The following is a 13,526-nucleotide window of genomic DNA, read 5'->3' as shown; positions in this document are numbered from 1 at the left end:
GTCTGCTCCTAGACTCACTATGTCATCTGGAGGAACTTGGCTGGAGGACCACCAGAGAGAGGGCCACTAATGTCTCTGGACACTGCCCAGAGCAAAGGAAAATGCCTTCTGGGCCTCTGCCCTGGGGATCTGACCTCTGCCTCCGTGTAGTTTTGGGCTGGGATGGCTCTGGAATAGAGGGGACTTATGCCATGGGAATGTGCATGGGGGGTGGGCAGGGTACCCAGACTGCTCCTGCCGTTGCCGTGGCCCTCTCCTCAGAGGGATTGTCAAGCAACAAGGCTCCATGTTTCCAGCAAGGACAGCGCGTGGAGATCCACCCCCCCCCCCCCCCCCCCGCCGCCCAACCATATCATCAGCTTTGAGCTATCACAGACCCAGAAAGACTGGCCAAGCCCAGATCTGTCCCCAGCAGCGAATGGGGACTGTTCAATGTCAGTAGTTACCAGCTCCCACCTTTCTCTTTTTCCCATATAGATTTTTAAATGTCCCCTGAAAGGTCTAGATCTGAATGCAATATTTTAAGAATCAGCTTATTATGGCTGAATATATATATGTGTGTTTTTGGTTTTTTTTTTTTTTTTTTTTTTTTTAGTGGTACCCTAGGAGGATCCTGGGATTCTGCAAACTGTGTCTAAAAGTCCCTTTCCTCATCATTTCTTTTCCCGAATTGAGAAATCACTGAAAATGTCCATTGGCAGACAGAGGAGGGTCAACAATGTAATTTGTCATTTTCTTCGGGGCTTTGTGTCAGGGAGGGATGCAGGCTGGCAGGTAGGGTCGCTTGGTGGGTGGAGAGCCCCTCCGTGGTGCTGGTCTGCCCCGCGACTTTGGATGAGTTACTCAAGTTCTCTGTGTCTCCGTTTCCCCATCTGTCAAAGTGGACAATCAGAACCTTTCTCATGGGGTTTCTGTGAAGTTAAAATGAGCTGACACATGTAAAATGTTCATACCTAAAACATAAAGCTGGGGTGTTTTTATTTTGTGTGGGTCTTCGTGACTATATTCTGAAGGACAGTAGGCTCCCTGGGGCTGGGGGAGCTGGGAAAGGCCAGAGAATCTGCCTGGATCATGGCACTGGACAGGTGCTGGGGTTAAGAGGACAGAGGTAAAGGGCGTTGGCTCCCTTTAGTGCAACTGTTGCCCTTTTGCTTTTGCTGTGACTCTCCTATGTGGGACCCGGCACGCTCCGCCGAGTGGGACACGGACCCTTGGTGCGCTGAGCAGTCCAGGCTCTGCTGTAGCTATTATTCAGGTCACGCTCTTTGTTCTACAACTTTGTTTTGTTCTGTAGTCCTGGTCCATTTTATTTATTAGGCTGTTGATAACAGCTCCCTGGGAGTCTGGAGGTCATCAGTTACTTTGTACATCATTTTCTCTTTTAACTGTCTCTCTCACTCTTTAATTGTAAAACCTTTAAAAAGAAAGATCTTTTAAAACATTGTGGTGGAATGACATGAAATTTACTATCTTAACCATTTTGTACGAGTATATTTCAGGGGCGAAAGTTCATTCACACTTGTGTGCCACCTACCCTCCCTCTCCAAAACCCTTTTCATTTTGCAAAACTGAAACTCTGTACCCATTGAACAACTCTCCACTCCCCTCCCTGCAGCTCCAGGCAACCTCACTTTTACTTTTGATCTGTGTCGAATTTAACTAACCAGGGGTACCTCAGAAATACACATCCTTTTGAACTGTGATGCATTCTTTGAATTAAAGTTTTTGTAAGAGATCTGTTTAGGATTTTTAGATGCACTCACACTTCCTTTCTGCAAAATAGCTTCTCTGTATTGTGGCCTTACACAACCACTTACGACTGGGATCCCTTTTCAGCAGCATCTTTGTAGTTTCACTCCAAAGAAAGTAATCTCTAACCTTCTATAAAAATGACTAAAGGTTAACATGTGAAGTGAAACCAGTGAAGATAAAATTGGAAGTGTTGCTCACATTCTATCGCTCTCCTTACTCCCACGGCCTATAAATGTTGGATGAAAAATTGTGCCAAAATCAAAACAGACCTTCACACAGAGATCCTAAAATTTTACCACTTGAATCATTCTCTTTTCTTGACGTTGTGCCTGATGCTCATTTTTCTCTGTGCCGTGCTTGATCTGTCCTAAAGCTGGAGCAGAAATATTAGTTCCAAAAATGCTCTTCGTATGGAATGATTTGACCTGACTGGAGGCCAAGAGCTTTCAGAACTGTGTTCTGTTGTGATTAGTGCTGACTTGAACGCTTCTTAGAATTCTTAAGGCCTGGGCTAATCATTGGAAGTTCTTCACTAGGCATAAGTGAAACATTGATTGGCCTAGAATAGCAGGGAAAGAGGAATAGACATTTTTTTTTTTTTTTTTAATGCAAGATAACTTATGCATCGGGTTGGAGTTGCAGGAAGATTTTGTGAACAATCACCCTGAAACCTAAAAACATGGTGGATGAAATTATTTAATCTGTTTCTTGAAAATGACTCCAGGTAATTCTGTAGTCTTGGCCTGTTGGTCATAATGGCCACTTCATTTGCATTGAATGAATGTTAGAAATGTCACGGTTATTCACTTTATCATTAGTATTGGAATACTGGCCATAATTACTTTACACAGGAAGGTCAATAAGGTAAAAGCGAGAGGGAGGGAATAAGAAGTGAAAAAAGGGGCGAGGACTCCCAACTAACTCGAATGGTTGACATAGTTGCTGTAACTGAGTGCAACATTTGTTCTCAACTTCCTGGCGGTGAAAAGAGAAGCTCATTATTGATAAAGAGAATGCCTACTAATTCCACAGGAACATAGCTTTGTCTGGCACTATGTTCTGAAAGGAATTTCTTTTGCAGGGACAATGAGTGATGTAATTTGCGGCTTTTGTAAAACACACAGAAGGAGATTTCATTTTCTTCTTACTGAGAAAGCCAGTGACAGTTGGGGGAAGTGACAAGGACATCAATTCTGCAAGGAGGCTAAAGTGGCCCCCAAATTTAATCTCCCAGGGCTGACATTATAAAACCGATGCCACATGGGAGCTTGGTCTGCCGTCCCCTTGGCTGACCAGGCTTTGCTGGACTAGAAGCTGGACGGCAGATGATTTGATGTTGTCCCCTCTGACCAGAGCCTGGAAAATTTTAATCTCTGGTACTGGTTAAGGCCAGATCCATTCTCTTTGGAACTCAGACAAGCAGATGGAGGGGCTGACACCCTTTTACAAAGACCAAGCAGCCCAGCCTCTGTGCTCATCCAGGTGGAAGCTACCCTGTCCGCAGCTGCAGATGGGCTAGGAAGGTGCTGGCGGACGGACCCAGGCCAGCAGGGAAGCAGCCCTCCGATGGCCCCACAGTGTGGACAGATGCTCCATTGAGACCTTGGAGTTCCTTCCACAGAGCACAGCAGATGTGGGTGTAGTCTAGAAGCTGCTAGAAGCACGTGTGACCAGATGGCTTCCCAGCCAGAAGAAAAGCCTGCTCAGGTTCCTGAGGTGCTCCCAACCCCAAGAGAGCCAGCCCCTTGAGGGCAGGCCACAATGAGTTAGCTGCACAGTGCAGCCCCAGTCCCCCAGTGAGCCGACTCGTGTTTCTGGGGGTTTCATTCTGACCGACATTAGACAATACCCACCCACACTAAAAATTTAGCTTGACTATGAACTTGAGCCCCTTTCTTGACAGTAGTTGACTGTTGGACCCTTTCCACCCTGGGGCTCTTCGTTTAATATGGTGAAACTCCGTCACAGTGAGTGTTTTTTTACTTGTCTTTCCATTTACTTATGGTAGGTGGTTGTGACTTCTCGAACGCTCTGAGACCTAACGTGAACTGTGCAATGATTATTAAATTAGTTGGAAAGAAAACAGTGTGTTTTTTGGTCAGAAAAAAAAAAAGCCCATATTCCTTGCTTCTCCTGGGGCTTATATTTACCACTCTATCAAGTATAAAATTAAACTTGGCTATGTTTCTGTCAGTTTCAGTTTTTAACAACAGAGGAAGCATGTAAAGCTTCTGGGACAGGTAGAAGGGACTTTTTAAACAAAAATGAGGTATTTTTGTTGTGGGCCTCTGTGTCGTTTTTTTTTTTTTTGATGAGACTCGCTGTAGAGGTGTCTGTGTGTGGAGATGACCTATCAGTGGAGGAGAATAGTTGGAGCATTGACGTCTCAGGGGAGCATTAAGTCAGGTGTCACAGAATCTTTCCATGGGTCAGTGAAATAGCCAAGATCAGCAGGAATGGGACCAGCTGGAAATGTGCCCCAAACCTCCAGGGGCGGTGTTACTCAGCTCGTCCCGACCCTTGCCAGGAAGAAATGCTCGTCCAGTTTGGCGGACCTTCAGGTTGTTGTTGTTTTTTTAAAGGATATGGAAATTTAGAATTCTAAAATGTGAAATTTTGGAAAGTTGACGACTAATAAGAAAATGTGAAAAAATAAAATAAAAGGACCTGACATAGACTAGATGTCGATCTGGACCACATGTGGAAAGTTGGCGACTAAGAAGAAAATGTAAAAAAATAAAATGAAAGTAAGGACCCTGCGTTGAGTAGATGTCGATCTGGATCTCATGTGATTGTTGTGACTTCTGGTCAGCTTATAAGGTTTACCTGTCACATGATTTGTAGGCTGGAGTCCAGTCATAAGGCTACGTGGAAGGCTATCCTAGTAAGTCCGATTAAACTCACCTTTCCTGGGGAGAAGACCAGCATATTTTTTTTTTAAGATTTTTATTTATTTGACACAGAGAGAGAAATCACAAGTAGGCAGAGAGGCAGGCAGAGAGAGAGAGGGGAGGAAGCAGACTCCCCGCGGAGCAGAGAGCCCAAATGGGGGCTCGATTCCAGGACCCTGGAATTATGACCTGAGCTGAAGGCAGAGGCTTTAATCCACTGAGCCATCCAGGCACCCCAAGACCAGCATATTTTATATAGAAAGTCAACTTTAAGGTTTTTTTTTTTTTCCATCATCAATTTCTCTTGTCATCAATTGTGGTGTTCCTTGGTGTCCCTTGTTTCTTGAGAGAGAAGAGGAAAATGCTGTATAAATACTCAGAAACCCAGAGTGTTATTTTCCTCCATACCAGTTTGCTGCCGTTTTCTTATAATGTGTGTGCTGAAGGGAACAGAGACATCATCAAGTCTAAATGTCCTCTTTCCTGGGTGTGGGCGCTGGAGGCGGGCTGAGAGTAAGCTCGGCAGCTGCGGGGTGACCAGGACAGCCCTGGAACCTCCATTCTCTGCTGATCGTTGGTCATGACTAGCATTAATGGAGTTCCTCATATGGGACCTCCCATGCCCTCATGGGGCCGTCTCCTAATCTCCCCAATACCCTGACAGACGAGGCTGTGGAGTCCTGGAGACTTGTCCCTGGTCCCCTCGTCATAGAGCTCATAAGAGGTAAAGCTAGCAGAGTGCATGTATCCCTTGCACGACTCCAAAGATGATTTCCCAGCTACTTGAATTCCTAGATTCCTGGGGTAGTCAGGCTCTTCTAGGAAACTGCAGTTCCCAGAGCGTGGCATTGTGAAAAGATCTGCAGATTTCTCATTGATCACCGGTTATAGCTCTATGTCCACAGAATGCACGAGAGCCTCCTGTAAAATGTTCTCGTTTCTCTCCATCAACTCTTGTTTTTAGGCCTTGATTACCTGTAACATTTTAGAAATGTTCTGTACCAAAGGTTCTGGATTTACATGTCCGTAGCCCCCGTGGTGTGATACAGCGGCCCCCAGCTCAGACTCTCTAGGCCGGTAGACATGTGTGCAGATCCTGTTTGGACAGTTGTGTGACCTTGGGGTAGTGACCTGGCATGATTCTGCCTCCGTTTTCTTTTCTGCAAGGTGGAAGCAATGGAAACGTTCTCCTGGTACCATTGTTGTGTCAGAGGGCACCCTTCATCCCTGGGTTCCCCAGTGCCTGGCACACAGCACTCCACTGAAGGGAATTACTGATGTTCCTTTATGCCCACAGCCAAAAAGCAGTTGGAAGTGTTCGTGCCACACAGTGTGCATTAGGAGGCTGTTTGAATTCAAGTTCTGAGCATGCTTACTGGGTCTTCTCTGCATTCATGTCTTCACAGTTGGGGTGATGCACCCTCTCCTAAGAACGGACGAGTCTACTGGTGTATTTGTTTAAGCATAGATTGAGACATTCCTACCTGGAGTCTTGCTTTGGTCCATCAAAGTACAGCTTGCATCTGGGATTGACTTTCAAAACTTTCAGCATTTTTGCTGAGAAACTGAAGCTGCCTTGTGTAGAACCCAGAGACCACAGGCAGTAGTTTTTAAGGCTTATTCTATTCCTTATGAAAGAAATCTTCTGGTAGAGAAGTTCCCGTCCACATCAGCACTGAAATGCCTCACCCCATGGCTGTAAGCCTGGGTGCATATCGTAATCTCATGTAGCCGTATGAGTTCTACTTTAATTAGCTTGCTTATTTATTTATTTGGTAGTGGCGTGGGGGTGCTGGGGAAGGTGGCCCGGGTAGCAGGAAGTGTTTCCATTTGGAGGAGTGGCCATTAGAAATATTCACTGCAGTTTCCCTTTCTTTCTAATGTGTTGCCAAAGTACAGTTCAGGCAATAAAGTCTAAGCTAAAGGGAAATTTTACTTTTGAGCAATACTTCTGTTGAGCTAATACACACAAAGACAAGATGCATTAAAGCCACTCTTTGTTCCTTTGGAAGATTACCTGTCGGAATTATCTGGTAGGGCTGTTCAAGCCAATGTGAAATCTTTTCAAATGGGATGAGTTACCCTTTCCAGGAACCTGTAATTCAGAAATGTTTCTGTGAATTTTGCCTAAAATTACCTCTTCTCTCTTCTTTTCCAAAAAAGCCACCCATACGCTTTTTGTTAAGCATAAGGAGAGGAAATTCTTTACCCTCCCGACAATGTCTTAATGAAGGTCCCGGATGTCAAGTTGAGACTGGAGATGCTTTGGAACCAAATGGCAAATAGTATGGACTTTGCTTATGTTCATGTTCTTTACCTTTCAACTTTCTGGGCCCTTCGCAAGCCCTGACTTCCATGTAGGCCCCTCCTGACCTGCCCAGTCACATGTTGTAATTCCTTCCATTGTGTCCTCTCAGCATGTGGACCTCGGCTTGGACCCTTCTCTTATCTGCTGATCAAATACTGTAGCAGTGACCACTGTCCTCCTCAGAGGACATCTCCTTCAAAGTCAAGGACCCCTGGATCTGAAGACTCTTTTTTTTTTTTTTTTTAAGGTTTTGTTTTTATTTATCTGACAGAGACCACAAGTTGGCAGAGAAGCAGGCAGTGGGGGGCGGGGAAGCAGATTTCCCACTGAGCAGAGACAATGCGGGGCTCAATCCCAGGACCCTGGGATCAGGACCTGAGCTGAAAGCAGAGGCTTTAACCCGCTGAGCCAACCAGGTGCCCGGTATCTGAAGACTCTTTCAGGCCATTTCTAGTCTTAACATTCTTGAGACTGAGGGGGCCAGTGGGAAATCATTGCTCCTCTTCTAAGGGTGATCAGTTTTCATCATTACAAAAATTCATTGGTTTAAATATGTTGTATGCTTGCAATCTAAATTTGCTTCTAGATTGGACTAATTTTGCTTTTGAAATTGGCTCTCCGTCCTCCTCTGTTACTGTCTACTGTCTTTACTTCCTTTCTTTGCTTTGTACCTGATTATTTCCTGTTATCACACATGTGTGTTTATGTCTGGTCTTTCTAATGGGATAATAAAAACTCTCAAGTGGGGAACCTGTGGATTTGTTTGATTGCTTTAAGTCAACGGCATCCCAAGAACATCAGCTCTATGCTAGGAAGCGAGATGCAGTGAGATAAATAAGACCTTTCCCTCTGAGGAATTTAACAGCTCAGTTGGGGGTCAGGTAGGTTAAGAGAAAAATACAATTGTGGTTACAAAGAGAACCTTCATTCTCCCTAATTGTTTTAAAAAATATTTTATTCATTTATTTGAGAGAGATTGAGAAGGAGAGCATGGAGGGAGAATGAGAGAGAGAAGCAGACTCCCCACTGAGCAGAGAGCCCGACGTGGGGCTCAATCCCAGGACCCTAAGATCATGACCTGGGCTGAAGGCAGACACTTAGTCAACAGAGTCACCCAGGCACTCCACATTCTCTCTAATTCTTAAGTACAAAGTTAAGAAGTACAATAAATGCTAACCAAAAAAAAAAAAAAAATATATTGGTTGCCAACTGATGGACTAAAAATGTTCTGATTGGAAAAAAAGTCTTTTTTGGTGTTTCCCCAAAATCAATCAGTATTCTAGGTAATGTAGAGTCCCAGAATAGATTTGGGTGAATTCATTGAAAAGCCCCTTAAATATGCGATTCAGCTTTTAAGGCAGTAGGCAGTGATTCTGGTATGTAGCAAAAGTGAAAAGCAACTATTAAAATAACCCTCATAAGATGAGGTCCTCTATGTAGATTTGAGAAAGAAGGAAGGCATATTTGGGCAAAACAGCCTCGAGGGTTGGAGGCCAGCAAATGATTCTAGGCAGATCACTGATGGAGGGTTGGGCCAGAGGGGCTGGGAGGTCAAGGAGGTACATGGAGAAATTCTTAAGGAGTACCAAATTAAACCCAAACCTACCGTGTCTGCGTGTCACCACTTAAAGGCTGATGACTTGCCTAAAAGAGAATGAAGTCAGGGCCTGCAGGTTAGGGCGGCAGAAACAGTTGTCTGTGAAGAACCAAAACTGCTCATTCATGAGATTTCTTATCAGAAGGGTGCTGGCACATGGGCTCTGGGCTGATGTCTTGTACTTAAAACACCCGGGGCCTAAGTTTTTGTCGGAGAAATTAGGGGTCATCATGGAGCGAAAGCTTCTGAGGAAGGTTTGTGCCCAAAGTGCCAGGCTTTCCTACTGCTTTGAGGGGAACGAAACACTTCTTGGTTTTAATAAAACCCTGGGCTTTATTAAGCCAAGTTTGACTCGGTCAAGAGCCCTCGGAGTTTCAAGACGCTTTGGAGTCAAAGCCTGTCCTGGATACGCATCTTCTAGCTGCGTATCCTGGCCTCCGCTTTCTCTCTCCCTCCTCTGGTGTTGTCAATATCCTGCGGGAGGCACGGGGAAGTCACCAGTAGGGGGCAGTCCAACCTGCTCCTTAATCTCCTGGTTCCCGCCCTGGGCTCTGGGGCCAGGAGCAGGCTTTGGAGCCTGTCTTTTCCGTGGTCTAGGGAATCATGACCTTGAGCCTGGGGAGTATATGAACACCTTCTAACCCCGAAGCCCTGGGGTCCAGTGTCCCTGCAGTCACTTTACTTGTGTGGCTTTCTTTGTCTGTCTTTTTCCATTCCTCTCTCCTTCCCTTTCTTCCTTCTTCCCTTTCCCCTTCTTTCTTTTTTCTTCGGAAATTTAAAAATTTCCAAAAAAAAAAAAAAAAAATGCTTCTTGTACTTACATTCCGAGCTGGAGTGCTAGCGTTTTGTCTTTCTTTGTTACAAGTCTTTTCTCTTTTAATAAGAAATAGTTTTCTAGTTTAGTAAAATAAATAGTTAGACGCATCCTCCTTTTGCCAGGTGGGCTTCCTGCAGTCTTCTTTTTATGTTTTACAAATACCCTTGACTGTGAGCATTATGCAGTGCTGTTTTCTGTGTATTTTTTAAAGTTCACATAAATCATGATATATCATATGTACATATCAGCGTGCAATTTTGCTTATGAAGCCTTCTCACTCAGCGTGATGATCTTCCTACTCAAATACAAGATCTGGCTCAACTTTACACTTTTTTTTCTGTTTCTTTTTAAATTTTTTCAAAAGACTTTAATTCTAGTATTGTTAACATACAGTGTACTATTAATTTCACGTGTGCAACATATGGTTCAACATTTCCATGTATCACCAGTGTATCACGACAGGTGAACTCCTTAATCCCCATCAGCTATTGCCCTCATCACCTTCCCACTTCCCCTCTGGTTGTTTCCTGTTTCTTTCTCCCCCCCCCCACTAGGTTTTTTATTTATATAGCTAATCTTGAACTTATGACCCCAAGATCAAGAACTGCCATGCTTTTCTAACTGAGCCAGCCAGACACCCCCTCTGTTTTTTAATTGATGGACACCTGGGTGGTTTCTGACTTTGAATTCTGACTGCATTACAGTGAATATTCTTGTGTGTGTGTGTGTGTGTGTGTGTAAGAATTTTGCTCAGGTAAATACCCAGAGATGGGATTACTGCATTGTAAAGTGTGCTGATGTATCATTTTCCAGGATGAACTGCTCTTCAAAGTGATTGTACCAAATTACACTCCCTCCAACAATGTAGGAGAAATCCCCACATCCTTGCAAATGCTTTATATGGTCAGACTTTATTTTTCTAAATATTTTTAAAAGATTCTATTTGTTTGAGAGAGAGTGAGCAAGAAAGAGCACAAGCAGGGAGAGAGGGAGAGGGAGAAGCTGACTCCCCATCCCACTGAATAGGGAGCCTGATGTGGGACTTGATCCCAGAACCCTGGACCTGAGCCGAAGGCAGACGCTTAACAGACTGAGCCACCCAGGCGCCCCTATATTGTCAGCCTGTAATTTGCATTTTGGATTTCTTGTGGGGTGAGCAGTTTTTCTTCTGTTTCTTGGCTACTGAGGTTTCCCTTCTGTGGATTGTTTATTATTACCTGTACTGGTTTCCATTCTAACCCTATGGTTCCTCAGTTCGAGGTAGCTCAGGGAAGTTTCTTGGCCATCGGAGTAGAATCGATGAGCAGTTTATAGCGGGCAGCTGTGTTGTGGGTATGTCTGCAGATGGTAACTTACGAAGGGCAGTTCTTGTCTTCTGGAGGGCACTTACCCACCTTTTAATCCAGCTCTTCTGTTAGTTTTTCCATTCTAACTAGGAGAAACCTTCACGATTTATCCAGAGTATTCCTGCCTCCACAGTGGAAAAGTACTCTCTGGTGACCATTTTTCATAATTTCACATGGTTCTTTTGATGGTTTTCCATACAATCTCCTGTCTGGTCTTAGATCTAATAACTGTTAGTGTTTGCCTAACGTCTGACATATTTTCATCTCGTGAATACTGTGAATTTACCACTGATGAAACTTATCTCCTTTTCCTTCTTTTCTAGGGTTTCGGTAACTAGAAAGCTTAGAATTAAGCCTGTGATTTTGAACCTGATTGCTCACTCTGTTGATATCTCTGCCCTTTTCATTCTTCTGTGTCCTCCATTTTAATTTATGTGAGCTCATTGTTTTTCATGAATACAACCGGGGAGTTTATCAATTAAAAATCTGATGAAAAATGAAATTAAAAAAAGCAAAAGCCATCAATAACTAATAGAAAAGTTAAAGATAAATGCTCTGTGTCACAGATGTTGACTAAGAACGTGTTGAGTATCAGGCCCCTGCCATAAGCATGGAGGACACAGTGGTGGCCTCACCAAGAGATCTGAAAAACTCTTAGATGATTTCAGAACAGTGACAGGTACCGTGCTAGCTCAGCTATAAGGCAAGAACAGGCTTCTCTGGAAGTCCTGGCTGTGACTGCAAAGGAAACCATGCCCTTGCTATCTGCCCCTTTTGCTGCCAGTTACATGAAAAAAAAGGATTACTATTTAGGGGGTCTCTGGAATGAAGTTCTTATTGGGAGATAATTGAGAAGAGGGAGGTCCTTATGGTCTGTATTGAAAATATAGTGGAATAATTTAAATAATCTGAGGTGTCATGATTTAGAAATATTTCATAAAAAATCTTGATGTTGAAAATTGTTTGAGCACTAGGTTGGAGTCTTAAAAGTGTTTCCTTCCAGTGTAGTAGAAAGAGAGCAGGGAGTGAATCCTTTCTGTGCATCTCTCCAGACCCTGGATATCAGGGAGAACCAAGACCTTTGAGCAGAAGATGCCTCCTTCTATCTTAGAGGTTGCTTTTTTTTTTTTTCCCCCCCAATGAAACAGAGAACAATGTTTATGGAGATCCTTTGAAAATTATTTTTCTTTGGTGTGATTTTGCTATCTCAGACCATTTCCTTATTTTACCTGATTTCTAAAATGTATTTTCTAAAAATGGGTGCCCCAACTCTTATCATATATCTTAACATCTATTTTTCCTTTTCTGGATTGTGTAGAAGAAGGGACCCATGGATGCTGGATTTTCTCCCCTGCTAGTTACTGTTTTTCATTTAACTCATGGTGGTTAAGAGCAGGCCTGCGTATTTGCTTTCAATGTCTTCATGGTAATATGTTACATATCTTAATTTTTTTTTTTTAAAGAAAGGGGAAGACCCATCCTGACACAGCTTCTTATGGTGCCTTTGGAACCCCAGCTGTTGCCCATTCATGGATGTGTCTGTCCGTCCATCCGTCCATCCATCTGTCCACCCTCCCACCCTCTCACCCATCCATTCATCAATCTACCCTTTACCTTTTGAATACCTACTGTGTGCAGGGTACTTTGCTAGATGCTGTGGTGATATTAAGAATTATAGACCAGGATTCAGCTGTCTTCAAAGAGGTTATGACCTAGGAAAAATGAATAGCCAGGACTCGAATAACTGTCGCACAAGGAAATTCCAGTGGTAGGTTTAATAGCTTTGCGTTTGTATTACTAGGGATTTTATTGGTTGGAAGTGACAGAAATTCAGATCAAACTTCCATTAGTGACATTTAACCTCAGAGACACCTAGATCCAAGGGCTCAAGTGGCATTTTTCAGGTCCTCTCTCTTATTATATCTCATAGCTCTTTTTCCTTCTGTGTGCTGACTGTTGTTAGACGGTCTCTTTCATGGTGGCAGGGAAATTTCTCATGGAGGCCCTGGGCCTGTATAACCTTTCAACTAGGATCCCAGGGAAAAAGTCTTTCTCTGTCTGAGCATCATCTATTCAATTTTAGGGAAAATATTTATTGGTCTGGTTGAGGCCACATGAACATCCCTAGCCAGTCATCATGATCAAGGGGATGGAATCCTCTGTCCTGTCAGTCACCATTTTCCTTCTGTATCTGAGGGGCTGGTGGGTGGGGAAGAGGAGGGTTCCTACAGAGAGTACTCTAGGACCACATTGCCTTTGTGAATGTGGTTCCTGAAAGGGGATATTGGTAGGAGTGCTGACATGACGAGAGCAGGAAAAGGGGATCCTGGGACAGGAAAAGAGGGAGTGGAGAGAATTGGTTTCAGTGTTTTAAGAGGTAGAAAGAAGGAGTGACCGGTTATCATGGCATGTGGAGAAAGATGTGATCTGTCTTGCGTGTGACGATGCCAGCATCCCTGTGGCCATCACCATAAGGAGGAACACTTTTGAGAGGTAGTGGATGCATTTCTAGGTTATTTTCCCCTCTCTACACAGGGGATACCTTGAAGAGGGAGGCAGACTGAATTTGTTAGTTCAAAGTGATAACAGGATCTAGGAAAGAAATGAAACTTGGTGAACCTGTCGTTGACCTTGAAACCGGCTCAGTCATGGTTTCTTCCCAGTCACATTCCATCCCCCCCCCCCCTTTTCTGTATTTTAAGGAAACAGGTGGGGCTAGGGTGGGTATGGAGGGCTCGCTGCCCTGGTGAGGCAGGATGGAAGCTACCCATTCTTCTCATGTACTGTCTGGCTTCTGAGTCACTGGTTTTCACTC

General features: G+C 44.0%; 1 protein-coding gene across 6 annotated transcripts in view; it reads left to right on the top strand.

Moving 5' to 3' along the window:
* NTRK2 (neurotrophic receptor tyrosine kinase 2) overlaps nt 1–13,526 on the top strand; it is a 324,764-nt gene that overhangs the window by 13,589 nt on the left and 297,649 nt on the right. The gene's annotated exons all lie outside the window — the stretch shown is intronic.

Source organism: Mustela nigripes, chromosome 9 (assembly GCF_022355385.1).
Source record: "Mustela nigripes isolate SB6536 chromosome 9, MUSNIG.SB6536, whole genome shotgun sequence".
Lineage (NCBI taxonomy): Eukaryota > Metazoa > Chordata > Mammalia > Carnivora > Mustelidae > Mustela > Mustela nigripes.
The sequence above is the reverse complement of the archived record's forward strand: the minus strand, read 5'-3'. Positions and strand labels throughout refer to the sequence as shown.